This window comes from Megascapheus bottae, chromosome X (genome assembly GCF_031878675.1).
Source record: "Megascapheus bottae isolate mThoBot1 chromosome X, mThoBot2.hap1, whole genome shotgun sequence".
NCBI classification, from domain to species: domain Eukaryota; kingdom Metazoa; phylum Chordata; class Mammalia; order Rodentia; family Geomyidae; genus Megascapheus; species Megascapheus bottae.
In genome coordinates, this window is record NC_143547.1 from 50,632,758 (window position 1) to 50,646,555 (window position 13,798).

The window sequence follows — 13,798 nt, forward strand, 5'->3', positions numbered from 1 at the left end:
ACAACTAATATTAGAGGAACCTTTCTGTTAATGACCTTCCAAGCCAGGTCCTCAGAAACTATGTGGCAAGTGGCATTACGGTCTGTTTTCTATAACCTTTTGCTCTGCACTGCAAACTCCTGCAATTTTGTATGGTTTTGCAAGATTCATGTCCCTTACCTGATTTTTTTCCCTTGGGATGTCTATTACCATCCCCCCCAGCCTCATGGCATCGACCCTACACAAAGACTGCTTCCACCTGGCAAAACATAATACATAAGCCTTTGTCAATACAGTGACAAGTTGAATAGACACACACTAAGTGGTAAATGATCAATCCCTCCCCTCTTCTCATCACTTTTATTCCTTCTGTTGGCGTTGCATCCTAGAAACCTATGAATTCAAATGTCTATATGAAGAAAGGAGACCTGACTATCCCAAGAAATAGTCGATCATCTTTTGAGCCTCCCTAGCCTCATCATATGGCAGGGACTCCGCACTGTAAACTTCCTTATTTCTCCATCTCTCCATCTCTCTGTCTCTGCTTCTGTCTGTCTTTCTTATGAACCAAGATGCTTTATGAATATAAACATAAACTATACAACACTGGGAAATTTAATTATGTTGTAACAAATGGGGGAGTGGCGGGCAATTCAATATCCGGGATCAACAAAATGTTTGGTGATTGCAACGTATTATATCCCCATTGGTGGACAAGGTATCTTCATGGGCAAAGGGAGACTCAACTGGAGCAAGCTTTTCAAGTTTTTTTCTCCTCACTGAGGATCATGAGAGGCACTGCATTCAAGAAAATGTGTGCAATCTGGTGTAAATTCTTAGCTGTTTCCCGCCCCCCCCATCTTTTCTCTGCACTCCAAACTCTTCGCTTTCTTGTATGGTTTCACAAAACTCATGCTCTCTACCTGATTTCCCCCACCCCTGGGACCTTTATACCTTCCAACATCTCCTGTACACAAACACTGTTTCTGCCTGCAAAACGTAATACATAAACCGTTGTAATATATAATACATAAATATATAATACCTAGAACTTCAGGGAGGTCAAAACAAAACAAATCTAGGGGACTGAATTTATGCACTACTTCATAGATATTATTAGAGCTTTTTATTTTTACATATGGTGCTCTTGTTCATCTTTGTGACAAAGAAGTGTGGTTAAACCTCACACACCAGGAAATCCAAACCATGCATTGTCTTTTTCTAGACATACTTCTTTATGAAAACTCTCCTCAGTGACTAGGCAGAGGTATTCTCATTTCATAGATGTTTGGATTTTTTTTTTAGCCAAATGTCCTGAGTCTGATGGTTGGTCTTGGGGAAATGATTGCTAAAATGTCAAGCAGTTTGTTTCAATAAGGAAGTTAAAGTATAGGTGAGTGAGACGAAAACTCAGCAGTCTTCAGATTTGATTAACTCTCTGAAGGTGGGTAAAGGAAGCTCTTCTGCTCAAGTATCTACTATACTAGTGAGATCAGGAACTGATAGAAGTGGGTCCAGTAGGATGTAGAAAGTGTGGCAGTGAGAGGAGGTCGGTCGGCTCTCAGATTGGAGAGATTTCTGTGACTCTGGGAACCGGCTTTCTGTCCGATTTATAATGTAGTAATTCTACCCTTATACATTGAAAGCTGATTGCAAAGAGCCCTCAAATAATCCAATGCAAGCCCAGCATAAGCTTTCTTCTCTTCACGTTCTCTGTATCTCAAAAAACAATTCAAATGATAATACTTTCTTTGTAGAAGTTGATGTTCATAAGGCTTAATCTATAGAGTATTTTTCTCAATTGAGATTCTGAGAGGTTCCACAGAGACAGGTTGGCTATGGAAATTTTGGGACACATGCAATTCATTTACTTATTTAGTTTCTTAAATAATAACCATGTGCTACATACTTTTCTAGGTATTGAAGATACAGTTGTGACATCAGATTAAAAAAAAAACTTTGGTGTTTTAAGTATATATTTTGAGGTAAACAAAAAAAGTTCAACAATGAATTTTTAAAATAAGGTGACTAGGGGCTGGGTGTTTGGCCTAGTGGTTAAAGTGCTTGCCTAGCATGCATAAAGACCTGGGTTTGATTCCTCAGTACCACACACATAGAAAAAAGCTGGAAGTGGTGCTGAGGCTCAAGTGGTAGAGCTCTAGCCTTGAGAAAGTCCAAGGACAGTGCTCAGGCCCTGAGCTCAAGTCCAGGACTGACACCAAAAAAAAAAAAAAGAAAGAAAAGAAAAAAAGAAAAGAAAAAAGGTGGCTAGAAACTGGGCGCGGTGGCTCTAGCCTGTAATCCTAGCTACCTACTCAGGAGGCTGAGATCTGAGGACTGAGGTTCAAAGCCAGCCCCTGCACAAAAGGACCTGAGACTCCAATTAACCTCTAGAAAACCGGAAGTGGTGCTGTAGCTCAAGGGGTAGGGTGGTAGCCTTGAGCTGAAGAGCTCAGGGACAGTACCCAGACTCAGAATTCAAGTCCCATGACCGACAGAAAAAAAAAAAAGGTGATAAGAAATATTCCAGAATAAAACCAGAAACATGAATGAAAATATGTGTGAAACCAAATTTCACAGCTACAACAAGAGTGGGTTAAGGTTAAAATGTCATAAATAGCTAGAGGGGCACTGGTGGCTCTTGCCTGCAATCTTGACTACTGAGGAGGCTGAGATCTGAGGATTGTAGTGGAAAGCCAGCCTGGTCAGACAAACCTAGGAGAGACTATTATCACCAATTAATCAGCAAAGAACTGGAAGTATAGCCGTGCCTCAAGTGACAGAGCATCAGTCTTGAGCTAAAAAACTAAGAGACAGCACCCAGGCCTTGAGTTTATGTCCTAGTACTGGTGCACCTGTGTGTGCGTGCCCGAACATGTGCACACAGTTGTGCCTGCACACACACACACACACACACACACAACAGAGTAATAAACATTGAAAAGAGAAACTCTCATGCCTTAATAATTATTGAAAATGATAATGAAGGCTAACTTTATTCATGCATGTAACAAAGTACAAGAAAGTTCTTATTTTTCAATATTATATAATCTAAAGCTTGTTTTACAATATGTCCCAAAGCCCTGATTTTCTATTGCCCAAAAATCCATGCTTAGTCTCTACCATTGTCTATAATCCATTTGTGTTTAAGCCACAGAGACCTCAAAGGATAATGAAAACCCAGGCTAGCTGAACAGATCCTTTCCCCGGCTTCCTCTTTCTTCAGCTTCCTCTTTCTCACAGCATAGCACAGCACAGCACAGCATTTTCTCTTGAAACAGGCATCTCCTTTCTTCATGCCACCTCTCTCAATCTCCATATCTGTTTGCCTCTTTTATCTCTCTCCCATCCCTTGTCCTTCTCCCTCCCTCTCTTTCTCTTTCTTTTTACCTGTTCCTTCTCCCTTCTTCCTACCTCTGCCTTTCTCTTCTCACTCTCCTTTTCCCAACACTTTTTCTTTCAGTATTATATGCTCCCAGAGGAAGACCTGAATGCTAACTCTGCTGTATAGAGGTGTAGGCTGTCCAATTTTTTTGTATTTTTCCTCTTCTTTCCTTCCTTCCTTCCTTTTCTCTCTCTCTCTCTCTCTTTCTCCTTTTCCCCCCCTCTCTCTTTTGCCTCCCTTCATTCTTCCCATGTCCTTACTGGGGCTTGAATTCAGGGCCTAGGCTTTCTCTAGCTTTCTCTGTTCTAGGCTGGTACTGTACCACCTGAATCATATCTCCACTTCTGACTTTTTGGTAATTAAATTGAGATAAGACTCTCATGGACTATCTTGTCCAGGTTGGATTTATTTTATTTTATTTGTATTTTTCTAGTTGAATTTAGACTGCAATTCTCAGCTATCAGCCTCCTTCCATAGCTTGGATTACCATGTGTGAACCATCAGCACCTATCTCAAATCTGGTTTTCACAGTCACTTCTCCTACTCACTGTATTAGCTGTGATAAATCCTCCCATTCTACTTTTTTGTGGTACTTGTTAGGCAGACACTTGACCACTTTCATCATTTCACTAGCTGTTATTCTGTTGATTATTTACAGGATCCAGTTTTCTTTATGCCCTGGCCATCCTGTACTATGATCCACCTATTTATTTTTTCCCACATAACTGGTATGACAGGTATTCTCTATCAACACCCAGTCCCCTCTACATTTTGTGCCTGAGTTCCTGTAGTAGTGAAATGAACAATTTGTATTCAGTGATATCTAAGAGCCTGCTAGCTCTGACACTGGCACTACAACTTCATTCCTACTGAGAACAGTATTTTTTCTTATATGTACCTTTCCTGGAGCCTGAACTCAAAGCCTGGATCCTGTTCCTGAGCTTTTGCTGCTTACAGCAGATGCTGTACTACTCTAGCTACATCTTCAGTTCTGGCATTTTGATGGTTAAGTAGAAATAAGAGTCTCATAGTTTTGTCCATCAGATCTCACCCTCCAGAGTATCTAGGATCACAGGCATTAGCTACCAGTGCCAAGCTATAACAGTACTTTTGGGGCAGGGCATGTAACTCAAGGCCTAGGAATTATCGATGAAATTTTTTGCTCTAGGTCAGTTCTGTACCACTTGAGTCATAACTCCACTTTTGCCCACTTTTGGTGGTTAACTGGAGGTAACAGTCTCATGGATTTCCCTGCCTGGGAATGCTTTGAACTGTGATTCTTTGATCTCAGCCTCCTGAAAACAGAACTATGGGTATGAGCCACTGGCACCAGGGTAACAGTAATTTTAAATACTGGTGTTTACAGATGGAGTACTCACTGTCAGCTATTATAGAAATCATTTCATTGCTTTCCAACAAAGAAAAAGAAAGATTTATTACTGGCTACTGTCTATACATGAGAAAATTGAGGCTCACATGCTGAAATATTTCAGAATAGTCTTAGGTTAGTAAGGGGTAGTCTGTAACAAATGCTATGTTTATTATTATTATTATTATTATTATTATTAGTAGTAGTAGTAGTAGTAGTAGTATTTTGGTGCAGGTATTGGGCTTGAACTCAGGGCCTGAATGCTAGCTCTGAGCTTTTTTGCTCCGGGCTACTCTGCGACTTAAGTCAGAAATCCATTTCTGGCATTTTGGTGGTTAATTGGAGATGAGGGTCTCACAGGCTCCTGCCCAGGATAAATTTGAACTACAATCCTCAAATCTCAGCACCTGAGTAACTAGGATTATAAGTGTGAGACATCAAAAATATGTTTTTTTGCTGTTATCTTTAAGTAGTTTTATAAAGGAGTTAATATTCAACATAGCAATTGAGCTTACGTTCTCAAGTAGTTCCACTGTATCTTTCCCTGACTATTAAGTCTTAAGAAACTGATGTTTTTGAGACAAGGTGTTACTCTGTAAGCCAGGCTGAACTTTAGGTTGTGGTCCTACTGCCTCCATTTCTTTAGTCATGGGATTACATGGGAGAAACACCACATCCAGAAGGAACACATTTTAGTGGTGGGCTGTAAGTCATCGGTGTGAAAAAGAGGACTATAGGAGCCTTTCAATTTCCTTCTGAAAATGTTTTCCAAAATGGTTACCTACTAGCTCTTCTATATGAGGACAGGAAGAGTTTCAATAATAATAATAATAATAATAATAATAATATACCTTTTCAAATAATCAATATGAGTTAATAGTGAGGTATGTGTGTGTGTGTGTGTGTTGTGTGGGTGTGTGTGCACGTGCGCGTGCATGTGCTGCTAGTGAGGGGCTGAGTGCTGTCTTCGAGCATTTCTTTTCATTTTTGCTGTTTTGCACAAAGCTAGTCCTTTACTACCTGGTCCACAGTTCCACTTTTGGCTCTGTGCTGATTTCCTGTAGGTAAGTGTCTTACAGATTTTTTCCCCCCGGACTAGAACTTAACCATAATCCTCAGATCTCAGCCTCCTGAATAGCTAGGATGAAGACAGTTATAGGCACCCAGTGAACATCGTGCTGTATACGCTACTGTTATCTCTCAGTACACCTCTGATCCTTCTCTTTCCTTCAAGGTGAAACATATTTTCTCCTTGTTCTATGCTGATGATTTTCATGCAAACCTAAATTAAAAGAGGAATTATACGTTTTCATTTTAGAATAAAGTTGGCAAAATAATTTCTTAGAAAGCCCATTTTGCTTATATTATCTTAGTTTTCCCATGTTTTTCTTTTTCTAAAAAGCTTTATTAGTATATATTCCTAGTACAAAGGCATTTCACTGAGATGCTGAAAACAGAGAGGGTAAGGCTAACAAGGAAAGGCAGAGCAATAGTGAGGGCTAAGCTGATTAAACTGTAATATGTGTATTGCTATGTGCGTGTGTGTGTGTGTGTGTGTGTGTTTGAGTGTGTGTGTGTGTGTGTGTGTGTATAAAATATCCTACCTTTTTTGGAATAAAAAGGTTCCTATGTAGTCAAACATTGCAAGAAGAACTCAAAGTAAGAATATAAATGCTGAGTATACTTAAAACTTTTCGAGAATGCCTAGTTCGCAAAGAAATAACTTCACTTTTCCATTTGCAGTTTCCCCTCGCTTAATTTGTCCTCTCAGGCACTTGCTGGCACTTTGAGTCACACAGTACACTGGAGCTTTCAGTCCATAAGGCATGTCACATAACACATAAAGTTCACTACAAAGAACTATCTTGTTACTAGTGATTCTGAAAGCCCTCCCATTCGTTTCAGCATACATTCCCTTGGTTGATTTGCAGGCTATTTCTTTACTAGAAACCACTGTCTAGCCATTGAGAGAACATGTTTTTACTAAAGAAGAAGGAAGAAAAAAGTCCAAGTGAGCAAGAAGGGAGGGAAAAGCGCTATGTGATTGGAGGCCATCCAGGAGGTGCATACATAGCTTGAACTGTAATGGAGCATAATGGTAGCCTTTTTCTAGGAGGATCTGGGGCCAATGTTCACAGTGTTCTGTTTGCAGTTTTACTGGGAGAAGTCTGTGCTGGCTTCTCAAATAAAATGTACTGCTATCATCATCTGCCAAGATGCTAACTGAAAAGATCCATTATTTTTGATATTTAATACCTTATAAATTATATGGAGATTGTGTTGACCGACATGGACATCTGGGATGATGGTCAGAGACTTTTCCCCCCGCTAGGTCAGGTAGACTGAGTGAGTGCCTGTTTGTTCATCAATGCCCAATTATGCATTCATAGAGAAAATGTCTCGTCTCGGCTGCTGGTCAGCTAACCTCAGAGGTACTAGGATGGCTGGATTTGAAGGATGGAATGGAAATGAGCAGTGGCTACTTGAAATTTATATGGAAAATGTATAGTTGCTTGTTTCATAACAAAGGTGAGTTGTGAGCTGGCCAGAGCTTGAGGGACAGATGAAACAGGGTTGGATGTGTTTGGGGAATTTTCTCTTCTGCATTGGCTGTCTCTGCAGACTGGTGATGGTGCCTGGACCTTCAATACTGGCCATGAATTATGTATTTTCTGACCTGTCTCCCAATTTTGCTTCTAGAGTCATTTCAAAAGCAAAAAGATGAAGAGTCATGATTCTGGTTATTTTGAAGATTTTTTTTTTACTCCACTGTTAATTCAACCATTTATTCTTAAACAATTGCAGATATTTCTGACTACAGCTTTGCTGTTTTTTTTTCAGTTTTCTGGGTTTTATTTTTGGCTTTATGTTTAAGCTTTAATATAAGGAGTGCTTGACGTGCCTCCCCCTAAAGCAGAGCATGCCTTAGGATTAGCTGTTCTCCCAAACTGAGATGGATTTCAATGAACTGTTCATTCTGTCTTTCCTGCTCCCCTCCTGTGACAAATGGCATGCTTTTGCTAGACAGCAAGTTGGGTCTGAGGCTGTAGTGGAAAAAGTGGGTAAATGAAAAAGAAATCCTCTCACTAAGTTGAAAAACAGGGCACAATTAAGACTAAATAAAAATGGCCATCTTTATTGAATTAGCAAATTGTGAGTTAAAAAGCAATGAAATTAATACTTTTGTGAAGTTATTGAGTTCAAAAGCACAAAACCTGTTTTTATGGATGTAGCTGTTTCTGTTTTTGATTGATTAAAAAAAATCTCTAGCCAGTATTTAACAACTAACTTTCTAAGCCCCAAATCAAGAATTCTGTTAAGTCTTTACTGTTAATTTTGTTTCTCTACATGACTTTATTTGCAAATTTGTGTATCTATATGAACTTATGTGTGTCTGCAAGTGTTTTTGTATAGTACATGGATATGCTTATTTAGTTACACATGATATATTATAGCTGTATATAAGTCTTTGTGTGGGTACATGTATACTTTTTAAAGTATACGTGTATGAGCAAGTAGTAATGTTAGAAGATGGTGGTTACAAGTAGTAGTACAGCTTTAGCCACTGGATGAACACAAACAATAGGTGTTATAACTTCCTGTTTTATGAAAGAATGGGGTGAGGGTTGAGTTATTATAATGTGAACTGTGGCTTTCTAGATAAACTGACATAACACTGAATGAAGTTGTGTAGGAACTGTTAGGTGGAAATCAAGAATAGAATGGAACCTCTCCTGTTCTGATCTGTGGTTGTCAATGTCTTGTGCACTGGAGACTTTGTCCTCAGTGTGGCAGTGTTGAGGTGGTGGAATCTTTAAAAGGAAGAACCTAGTAGGAGGTCATCAGGAATGCTCCCTTGGAAAGGATTAAAGTCACTTTCCTGAGATCCTGAACTATTTCTCATTAGACAGTTATTAATTTGGGGAAACTGGCCCCTTCCTCTTTATTGAGTTGTTTATCTCAACAAGAAATTGTGCCCTGACATGACACAAGGAGATGTTCCTCAGAGCTAGTTATCTTGTATGCACTTTCAGCCCCCCCCAAATTGTGAGTTAAATAATTCTTTTTCTTTTTCATGAGTTCGTACTAATTGTACAAGGAGGTTTCATTGTGATATGTTCATACATGCATATAATAATATGCTTTGATCAAATTCAATCCCTCATTGCTTCCTTATCCCCTCTTTTGTTTTTACAAGTTTGATGGATTTCCTTGTTTTGTTTTTATAAATGCATATAAAATACTTTCCCTCATCACTCTCTCTCCTTTTGCCCTAACCCCTCCCATGAGTTCTCATTGCAAATAGTACCCTGTTTACATTAATTTCCTTTTCTTTTCTTTTCTTTTCTTTTCTTTTCTTTCTTTCTTTCTTTCTCTTTCTTTTCCTTCCTCCCTCCCTCCCTCCCTCCCTCCCTCCCTCCCTCCCTCCCTCCCTTCCTTCCTTCCTTCCTTCCTTCCTTCCTTCCTTCCTTCCTTCCTTCCTTCCTTCCTTCCTTCCTTCCCTGTCTTTCTCTCTCTTTCTTTTTAATTCCTTCTTCCTTCCTTTCTTGTCTTTCTTTCTCTTTTTTTCTTTTGCTTCCTTCTTTCCTCCTCTCTCCCTCCCTCTCCCTCCCTCTCCCTCCCTCCCTCCCTCCCTCCCTCTCCCTCCCTCCCTCCCTCCCTCCCTCCCTCTCCCTCCCTCCCTCCCTCCCTCTCCCTCCCTCCCTCCCTCCCTCCCTCCCTCCCTCCCTCCCTCCCTCCCTCTCTCTCTCTCTCTCTCTCTCTCTCTCTCTCTCTCCCTCCCTCCCTCCCTCCCTCCCTTTCTTTTTGTAGGGCTTGAAATCTGAGTCTGGGTGCTACTCCCTGAGCTCTTTAGCTCAAGGTTACCGCTCTATCATGTGGAGCCACAGCGCCACTTCTGATTTTCTGGTGGTTAATTGGAGATGAGAGTCTCATGGACTTTCGTGCCCAGGCTGGCTTTGACCTGCCATCCTAAGATCTCAGCTTCCTGAGTAGCTAGGATAATAGGCATGAGCCACCAGCGCCTGGCCATTCATGTCCTTTCTTTTAGGTTGGGATCCTTATGCGAGAGGAAACATGTGATACTTGATACATTCTGATTCGTGACACTTTTTCAGCCTGGCAAGTATTCAGCTTTAGGTATTTTATTATAGTAACAGAAAACAGACTCCCCAGCTTGGTTTTTCAAAAGTATCCTTTCAGTAAAATGCTAACTATATATCAGTTATTTGGTATTTATAATTATCATTTAAATCAAAGTTCTTATGCCCCTTTCTCTTAATCTTTCTTATTGACCTATGTGTTTCTCTTCTTACTCTTTGCTGAGTAAGTAGCACCTTGAATATAGCTTAATATTCTATTTGTCACATTGTGTTGGTTTGTATTTCTTCTGCCTGTCCTATAGAACATATTTACTTCTGTGCCATCATTCATGTAGCAAATAGCGAATGCTCATTGTATACTTGTTGTATGAAAGAATGAATGGGAAAGTTCATGTTGTGAACCACAAACTATAAAGAACTCTCCTTTTTTTTGTCCTAGGACTTGGGCGGTTTTGGCAGTGTCCTAGAATAGGCCAACTAGTAAAGCTGTCATTCAGATGGCAGGCAAAGCCCATGAAATATGAACTTGCCCTCCCTCTGACCTTGGGGCTATTGGAAAGCATCTTTCACAAAGGAAAGAATACTTCTAGGTTCCTCCAGCTTGAGATAGGACTACTAGTTCAGCAATCCAAATTGTCAGTGACAATTAACTTTAAGTGACTACTGACAATCCAAATTGTCAGTGAATGTATATGCTTGGATGGGAGTTGGCTGTAGTTTCTTAACACCACGGTGCAGATGGAGTGTGAAGGAGGAAAGAATGGGGAGAATACTCAGGACTGGGTCTCCATGAGTTAAGCATTTTCCTAAAGCAAATTTATGAACCATGCATTCTGGCCTTCATAAACTACCACAATGCTTATAAAAAAACAACAATTGCCTCACTCTGTCCAAAGTTGGTTCCTGAATTCCACCTCCCCCTTTGTCAATAGCTCATGTTTGTCTTGTTTTTACCCATTGTTTGCCTCAAGGAGAAACAAATAAAAAGAACTGCAAATTTGTGCTTCATGAGAAGCACGTATCTCTACAGTTGTAATTGTGGTGCTATACTCCTTCCTCCCATTCAAGTGGACAAAGTTAGTTTAGTCTCACATAGGTACAAGAACGGGAGAAACAAACTGTGAAAGGAAAGAAAAGCGTGCATATTCTCTCAACTCCTCTGTCATCCTCTTGCCTTGTCTCCACAAATAAAATAACTAAGAAGTATTTCCAAAGTCCCCTGAAAATGTTGTCTTTAGCTTGTGGAATTTGTATCACAAACTGTCAGTAGTGTATGCGCTTTCTTGTTGGACAAGTTATAGGCACTGCTCACCTATATAACAGATCCTTCCATAAGGAATGCTGTTGTAGTGAGAAATATATTCTCTGAAAAGCATTTCCCAGGCCCAGGCAATAGCTTATGAGAGGGGGCTTTATTGATCTGGTGAAAGGAAGCATTCAGCACAAAGGGTGTTTTTGCTGGGTTGCAGATGGGGACAATCACTTTCCTTCTTGGTGAAACAACAGCCAGAGTAGATTCCTTGGTTTGCAAAAGTACTGTTTGCTAAGCAGTTTCACTGCGTAATTCACTCCATGGTGAGAGGCAGCCAAGCACAGTAGGAAGAGAAAGCGTATTGGAATCAGAATGATGTGAGTTCAAACCTCAACTTTTTCACTTAGTAGTTTTGTAGGTATTGGCAAATCACCCACATTTTCTGCAGTACAGCTAGAAAGTAAAAACATACAATAATATCTATTTCATAAGAAGATTTAATGGTCAGAGGTAAGCTGGCTTCACCCCAAACATGGTAATTATACAAAAATGGATATGTAGAACATTGAATTCCACTACAAATCTTGGCCTTAAATAGTATAATTTCATTCATTTCTTTCTTTCTGTGTCTCCTTTTCTTTTTTCATATGCGCGTGTGTGTCAGTAATTGGGCTTGAACTCAGTGCCCTAGCCTTACACTCATGAAATTTTCAAAAATTATTTTTAGGTATTAGTATAAATGGGTTTCAATTCAACATGCCACTTTATGAGTACATTACATCTTGATCCATGTCACCACTTTTGTCATTCTTATCCATTCTTCTTTATCTTTTCAGCTCATGTCTGCCTCTTTACCTCTTGACCCACACCTTCATGTCCAGCCTTTTGCTAGTTAATTGAAAATAAGAGTCTCTTGGGCTTGTGTACTGCAAACCTCAGATCTCAGCTAGGATTGTAGGTATAATACAGTAATCCACAAGTCCCTTTTTCCAGGGATTCAAATTTCCCTATGTTCATTGTCAAGATTCTTTTCAGGCTGAAAGTGTGGTTCACACTTTCGCACAAGACCCAATACTGTCAAATTCAGAAGGACTATATGAAATCATCCCTGTTAATATATATGGTGGCTTGGGCTTGCAGTGCTAGCCACTGGTAAAATTTGAACTGGGAAGATGTGGGATTGAAGCAAAGTGGAGGGAAAAGTTGCTATTCCTTCTCATCTGAACCTGGGCCAGGTGATCTACACTTGTCCTTCACAGCAGGATGTGGGCCAGGGGCAATATGTCAGCTCATAACTCAAAATCAATCAGCATAAAAAGAAGCTGGAGATGCAGTTCGTGCACCTATGAAGCATGAGGCCCTTAGTTCAAATGCCAGCATTGCCAAATCAGCAAGACCAACAAAATCCTTTCTAGAAAGAACTTACTCTACGTTAGAGGTTTTTCTGTCAACGGAGTATACTTTAGACATTTGAAATGTGATACTGGGGTCTTGTAGCAAGGGGAATGTAAGGAGACACTGCATTTACTCCCCCATGTTTTTTTTCTTTTTCTTTTAGGAACTCTTAAAGAAGCTATCAATTAGCATCTGAATTTGAGAAGGGACTTTGTAAGGAGAATTTCACTCTACTGGAAAGCACCCATGGGGTGGTGGCTCAATGGCAAGATGAGTAGAAGGCAGTAATGAAGTGTTGATTATCTTTCCTCATACTGGCTCCCCAGAGGGCTAAAGGGTTTTGTCAGAGCATCTACCTAGTGAACACTTAAACTTGTTAAAATCAAAGTCAAATTCAGGATATACTTTCTGAAATAAGATAAATCTGGATCTGAAACATAATATGGACACTGAACTAGCTGTGTGATCTAAACAAAATGCTTCACTTCTTTGTGCTCCATTTCCTTCCTTCCTTCCTTCCTTCCTTCCTTCCTTCCTTCCTTCCTTCCTTCCTTCCTTCTTTCCTCCCTTCCTTCCTTCTTTCTTTGAAAAAATAGTCTATAAGTGGTTGTCCTGAGTCAGTAATGACATCAATGTAAAGTATACAATGCCTTATTGAGTACACAATAGATACTTAGTAAATAATAGTAAATATTATGCTTGAGGTGAACTGAGACAATTGGTATTGAATGCAATAATTGTAAGCCATTCTTCAGATAAGATAGAGTTATTGGGTAGACATATACCTTCATTTCACTTTTGCTACAGGATCTGGTTGTTAAATATGAGTGATGAACCCAATGATTCATGCACCAATAGATGCCTGATTGCATCATCCACTGAGGAGGAAATGATCATGAATTCAATTTGGGATATGGTGAAATTGATATGCACATGAGACTTCCAAATGAATGTGTGAGACTTCTTCTCATCTGACCTCTGAATTGGATGGCACTTACATCTCACCCTGGCTTTTTGGGGAACCTAAAACAGGTTGCATCCAAGGCACATCCCCAAACTGTTGTATTATACCCATTGAATCTCTGGAAATAGATATGGATTCAGGAAATGGGAATCAAACATAGTGAAATCTTGAGACTGGATGAGGCCATTCAGAGATAGTACATAGACTAATCCCAATCCTATCTACGTTGAAGGCTGAAACCTGCAGGATTTCCGTTTGAAGCTAGCTCAGGTAGAAATGTCCATAAGACTTCATTTCCAAAATAACAGCCAGAAGTCTGAATTGAAGGCCTTGCTAAAATGGTAGAGCGCAA